This window comes from Mixophyes fleayi, chromosome 3 (genome assembly GCF_038048845.1).
Source record: "Mixophyes fleayi isolate aMixFle1 chromosome 3, aMixFle1.hap1, whole genome shotgun sequence".
NCBI lineage: Eukaryota > Metazoa > Chordata > Amphibia > Anura > Limnodynastidae > Mixophyes > Mixophyes fleayi.
Genome location: NC_134404.1, coordinates 265,322,620 through 265,329,790, shown reverse-complemented (window position 1 = coordinate 265,329,790; position 7,171 = coordinate 265,322,620).

Below are 7,171 nucleotides of genomic sequence, written 5' to 3'. Positions count from 1 at the left end.
ATGACCATATCTTGATTAAGATATTATCTCCCACATTCTGGGTCTTAAAGAGCAAATAGTAGCACAAAGGTCCACTGATAACAGTTGGATGAGTTCACTACTCACTGAGCAGGCACTGGTTTGGGCCAGTGTAGAAAGTGTGGTAACAGAAGTCTAACAGAAGGACAGAATCTTTAAGTACATTAGGTAGCTGTGTCACAATTAGAAAAAGGAGTATTGGGAAATGTGTCATGGAGCTTTGTCCTGGTCATACACACCCCTGTAAGTATGGGTCATATTTCTTACATTGGGATGTAAGTTCAGGAGCAACGTTGTTGCAATAGGATGCTTCCACTAGCAACCAGGAGAATGACTGCTCCAGTGAAAATCGGAGTGGCAGTGTTGTGAATGCCAGGCAGGTGCTGGTGGTAGGCAATCCAATCAGTGATGAATGTTTGCTGTTTTGCATTGATCTATAAATTGTTGGGATGGCAACATGGGCTGTAAGTACTTAAAAACAATTTCATGTAATTTTTCTATAAGCCTAAAAAACCAAGTATCTCAAGGAAGAATTCTCTGAAATTGTATCTGTGTGATGTCCTAAACCTGAAATAGAGTGAAAGCTTAATGAGTAAATGAGGTGCTGAGAAATTGCTGTAGAAAGCAGGGTTTTTTGTTTTTTGGAGAACTGAGTCAATTTCTTTCTCAGCTGAAGGCTCTACATACAGTAGAGACTGGCTGAATCTTAATGAGGATGGTGTAATTGTGAATTGGGAGAAAATGGTTAGATAGCCAGAGGAAATATTAAACTAGGAGGAAGATAGAGTCCAGAGAGAAGAAGTGTGCAAGATTATATAGACTTGTTACAAGGCTTAGTCAAGGGAAATAGAAAAGGAATTATGGGGAATAATGAGGCAATTCATAAAAGCATCAAATATATGGAATCATATGCTATTTCAAACAAAAATAGGTGAACTACAATTAATTTTATTGAAATATAAATATGATATAGTGTGTATAACTGAGACTTGACTTAATGAAAGTCATGATTGAATGATGACCGTGGAAGGATGTATCATGTTCAGGAAGATTGGGGAAAATAGGAAAGAGTGAGGGTTTGTGAATATGTAGAAACTGGTTTAGGACCTACCTAGTGGAGTGATATCTGGGAGAATTATGTAGAATCTGTATTATTAGATATATATGGAAACCATCATTAAAGTACTCATTGGTGTTTTTATAAGTCACCTAGGAAAACATCTATGGGGAATTAATACTATATTTTTACAATTGTAAAAGACAGCAAAGAATTTGTGGTTATTATGGGTAAGTAAGTATTGGGAAATATATTGGGACGCTGAAACTAGTGTTATTTGCCAAAGTAAAGCAATTTTTCTTTATTTTAAAATAATTACATTTCACAAGTGTTAGAAGAACCAACCGAAGGGAGAGGGAATAGTGGCCACCACATTGTAACTGTTGACTTCACTTTCAATAAAACATTTTGTAAGTGTGCTACAAAAACTGTGAATTTTAAAAGGACTAAGTGAAGCATTGAAGGTTGTAGACTGGGAAAGTGTGCTCTTGAATAATAGCTCAGAGGCCAAATGGGAATGTTTTAAACATATTTTTTTAAAAAAGAATTTGCAAAAAGATATTGCATGGTAACAACATTTTAAGGCATAAAAGGCAACCAATGTAGTTAAGTAACAAGTAATGGAATTGGATAGGGGAAATATAGAGCCTTTAAATTGTTAAAGTAAAAAGGAACTGAATATTATTTATGGAAGTGCAAGCAATGTAGCAAAGTGTAAAAAGGAAATCATGTTGGCAAAGACTGAAGCTTAAAAAAATAGATTGCAAAAGATGGTAACTGTAATTCCAAAATGTTTTTCAACTAAAACAAAAAGCAAGAAAATGAAAACTGATAATATTGGGCTATTAAGTGATAAACCAAAAAGATAATTGGAGGAGATATAGAGGCAGCACGGTGGCATAGTGGTTAGCACCTCTGCGGTCATGAGTTCAAATCCCAACTGTGGCCTTATCTGTGTCGAGTCTGTATGTTCTCCCCGTGTTTGCGTGGGTTTCCTCCAGGTGCTCCGGTTTCCTCCCACAATCCAAAAACATACTAGTATGTTAATTGGCTGCTATCAAAATTGACCCTAGTCTGTGTGTGTGTATGTTAGGCAATTTAGACTGTAAGCTCCATGGGGCAGGGACTGATGTGAATGAGTTCTCTGTAAAGCGCTGCGGAATCAGTGGAGCTATATAAATAAATGATGATGATGATGATCTCAAAAATGTTTTTTGCATTTGGACTTGATGCAATCCATCCAAGTTTGCTAAAGGAATTAAGTTAAGTATCGATAGACCACTATTTGTTACATATATGGACTCGCTTATAATTAGGTCCAATGTGTGACTATTGCTATATTAGCCCAAACTCACATCTAAAAAAATGTAGGTGAAGCCATGCTGGGACAAGGTGTAGCTTGTGATTCAAGCTTCTTGTTACGCACATTGTTTTAACTGCATGTCAGTGATGTTTCATGCATAAATGTGTGTTAAGGTACTCACATTAAAAGGGCCCTTCAACTTGGGTTGTGAGCATGTTTTGAATAAAATTTGAATCAATACCTCATATTTCTAATATGCTTGATATTACTAGATTTGTACTGGTTAGGACAAAAGCTGACAACAATTGTTTTTTCGTCTGTATTAATATTTTGCATTTATATTGCCATCCAACTGATCATTTAAAAAAATGCAGATGAGGCCGAACACTGTAAAATTCTGCTTTTTATTAATTCTCTCACTTTACATCTCCTTATTTTTCTTCATGTGCAATTAAATATTATCATACTCATTCATACATTTGTGCTAGTAATATTTGTATAATCAGTTTGCAATGATATCATGCAACTTTTGTGTATTGTAAGTGTCATGCACAGCTGGTTATCCCATTATGTAATAATAATAAAAATAATATTAATAACAACAACAAATAGCATGCTCCTATCTGTAGATTATAAAATGATATAAATTTAAGTTACATCTGGCATCTTTAACATTACTTGGGTATATGTGAGCCCAAAAAAATATTATTTTTATTTTATTTATTATCTTTACTTCTGCAATTAAAAATATTGCATACGTGCACAAGAGCAGTACTTTTCTTAATAGTTTGTTGCATTTTTCAGACCACAGTCTAAATTCCGTCTCATTTATACAATAGGATCTATTTTTTTGTCAGCGAAAATGCTCCCGATTCCCGGCCGGCTCTGCAAATTAAATGGAGGGGCCCCATCCCGTATTTTTATTGGCCAAAAAAGTGATGACTGTTTTGGGGGCGGGGCTAACTACACAATTCTTCGATCCCTACCCTCACACACCCACCTGCCTCCTGGACCTCCCAGGACACAAGTTGCAAAATGAAGTATTTCCTTGTGTAAACTGTCAAAACTATAAATCTACACCTTATGTGCCCTTTTATATGTAGGGCAAGCAAACTGCAATAAGAAATTATCTCTAAAGTAAAAGGAAGAAAAACTAACCAAAAAAGCAACATCTTTACCAGACATTTTATTTCTCAAGAGCACAATGTTTTTTTTATTGAGGTGACTAGTTGTTAAAGAAGTAGACAGCAAGGTGGCAGGAGAGTGTGAGAAAAGAAACACAGCAAGTACCATACCTTACATACAGCTTTCTGGCCTATATGAATACTGTTACATCTCATAATGATTATCAGTCCTCCTGCATGTCTTTATAGTTTATGTGTTAGTGATCATATGTAAAGGAGTTATGATGTCCATCATTTTATGTCCCAATACAGCTCATGAAATACACATACTTCTGCTCATATTTGAAATATGGCATTATTTATTTTAGAGAACTAATGCAAGGTTAATAGTGGATACATAGTTTGCTACTTCTGAATATTTGGGGATAAAATATCCAAATTGCAGTATTGATAAACAATAGATTAATTCTTATTAATGAATCTGCACTTTGTTCCTGATACTGAGTTGGACACATATGCGTAAAAATGTAGACTAAAAAAAGCTGCAAAAAATCAGCATATTTATGTCCATATCCTGAGACATCCACATCACAAGATGCATCCAGATGTGCACCAGTAGCGTATGCGCCAGTGTTTTGACAAGCATGCGTCAGATATACTTGCACCTAAATCAACGCTAAACTACAGGTGGGTATAGCAAAAAGTATGCTCGTTTGCAAATATATAGAGAGCAGCGTGTGCTGTATTTTTGAATTAACACTGCTCGCAATTAACAAAGGACATTAACGTGGCATATTTCTGGCCTATTGCCACATCCCCATTAGGAACTGTTTGGATTTATTTGGAATATGATTATTACTAATTATTTTGTATGTATTGGATGGCTCTATGTTAGTCATTTACAATGTTCCTCCCCCATGTGTAACCAATAAACACATTTTTTTAAATCATGTAGTTTGTGTTTGCTTCTTGCTATAAAACATGAACACATGCACTAAAAACAAGAAAAATCCCCCATAGCCCACAACTTTTGGCAGTTATTCCCATAGACAAACATACTGCAAAACACGTAATCAATCAATCAATAAGCTTTTGACAATTATTCCATCCATATTAATTAAAATATATGAACCTCAAAAACAAAACCATGTGTTAGAATTCCTCAAGTGACATGTTTATGTACAATTAAAATAAACACTTATGCAAGATGTACCCAAGTCTGAGCATCCCAGAAGACCAAACTTAAAATTATAGATCTGATTCTTCTCGGAACACAATGTGAACGCAATTTGCATTTTATCAAATCGGGCGTAAGTTGCATGTAACGTTTTCATTTGAATATGGATATAAGCGGCTTTGCTTGCCATATGCAGACAGACAGAACACACTGCAGGATATGCAAAATGCTTATTTGCAATATAGTCTGTTCAAAACTCATTCAGAAAAAAACTGTTAAATACATTAACAATCCTTAATATTATAATCATTAATAAAAATACATTTATGGAAAAAATATTTTTTTACATTTTTTCTTTACATAAAATAGATAAATCAGAATGTTCTTAAAAAGTACTGTACATAAAAAGCATTTTTACAGTTTCTCTTTGCAAACACATGTTCTAGCATGAATACGTGCCAGTCATCACTATCATTCAGCACTGACACCTGCCCTGTAGCTGGGGCAAGTGATACGGCTAAAAATACGTACCTCAGAGTTGCCCAGAGCTTGAATCGAATGAATGTCTGCGCCCTTGACCGCAGCATGCGCCTTCTGTACCTTGCCTACGTGTGTCCGCCCCTTTCCTTCCAAGTTCCATCCTTCAAATCATAGGCACTCAGAAGTGTCATTTGAGTTTGGACAAGATTTGCGTAAAGTTCGTTTCTGAGATCAATGTCCTGCAAAATACCACACACAGTGGAACTTATGTCCGAAGCTGAATCAAGCCAATATGTTTATTAGCTGACCTATATACTAATTCCCTTTTAAATCTCCAGAGCATATTCTGTATCTGATTTACACCATTGGGACCAAATTCTGTGGTACTTATTGAGTGAATTCCTACTATTATACATATATCGCATATGGTTCATTGTGTCATTCACCAGCACTCTCCACTTCTGGTAGTCAGGAGATTCCACAGCAAGCTTACGCCATGATGACCTTTGCCCATGTGACCAAGATAAATATTTATTTATACATAATTTTATTCATATTGTCTTCTAGGCATATACCAAAGAGACACACCCTGAGGTCAAGGAGAGTGAGAGCAGTTTCTGTGTCACACACACATTCGTGGACCTCATACAGAATCACCTCACTACCTCGCACTCCCACAGAATATGCCAAAACAAACCCACACTGGATCTGTATTTTGGCCAATTCAGATTACTTTTTCTACCCATCTTGAATAATGATGCTGGAGTGTGATATGCCCTATGAAGTATATATAAATGTATCTGTTGATACTGGAGACAGGATGTGGCATCTATAATACTTTTAAGTATTAGATTCCAATCCTCGTCACAGAGGGGTTCCAGGTCATCTTCCCATTTAGCTTTAAGGGACACTAACCCCTCAGGAGCTATATGAAGTTGAAATTATAATTTATATTGTTTTATGAGCACCCACAGATAACAATAACTGTTTGAAAAGATAGACCATAGAGAATAACCAAATTGTGTAAAGATGACATGTCTAAAATGCAGGTAACAATAAAAAGCAGAATAGGGAAACCCAAATTTCTGTCTGAGCTGTTCAAAAGATTTGAATCCATTAATATAAAGGTGACCCATTGTGAGCACCCCAATTTCTGGATAAATGTTACCCTCCCTCAATTAAACCAATAATACAGATTTTTACCTTTACTACTAACACCTTTTTAGGTATATGTACTGTACAGTGCACTTTATTTGAATAGAGTGTATGGGAAATGAAACAACGAGATTGTAGCAAAAATAAAATATTTATTTTGAAATAAAAATGTTTAAATAATTTTGTTAAATATGCTATTAAAAAGATTTTGTAATACATATCTACATATATATATAATTCAGCATGTCCTAAATACATTGCAGGGTTATTATTTTTTATTTTTCTCGAACAGGTTTTATATTGCCTGTATCCTTTTGGACTACGCAATCGTCCATTATAGTCTTACACACAAAATCAACAATAATACATAGCTCTACTTTATAGAGCAGAAGGAATCCAGTCTGATCCCACACCCAGAATATGCATCCAGTATACATATGAATTACACTACTTTTACTCATTCGTTCTGCATGTCTCTTATAGAATGTTACTTTACAATATTTTTCATTGTAAGCAAACAGAGATTGTTTTTTGGGGAAAAAGGTGAAAACATTGTTGACAAAGTTCATTTAATACAAACACCTCTTCTCCCAACATAATAACTTGGCTCGGCCAACATTGATTTATCTAAGGCAATAATATCTCATGCAACATTCAATACATACATAAGGGCTCTGCCAGATTAGTCAAGGCAATGAGAACAGGCTTTGAGAAGGCCAAATATTCATGTTTTATTGATTTAAATTAGGAGTGAGTAGCCATGATTGGAAAGGGTAGTTGCTGTCTCCTGAAAGTTGAACGAACACACTTTAGAAAAGAAAAAACCTTTGTGTGTTTCTATTGTATCTTAGTACAGA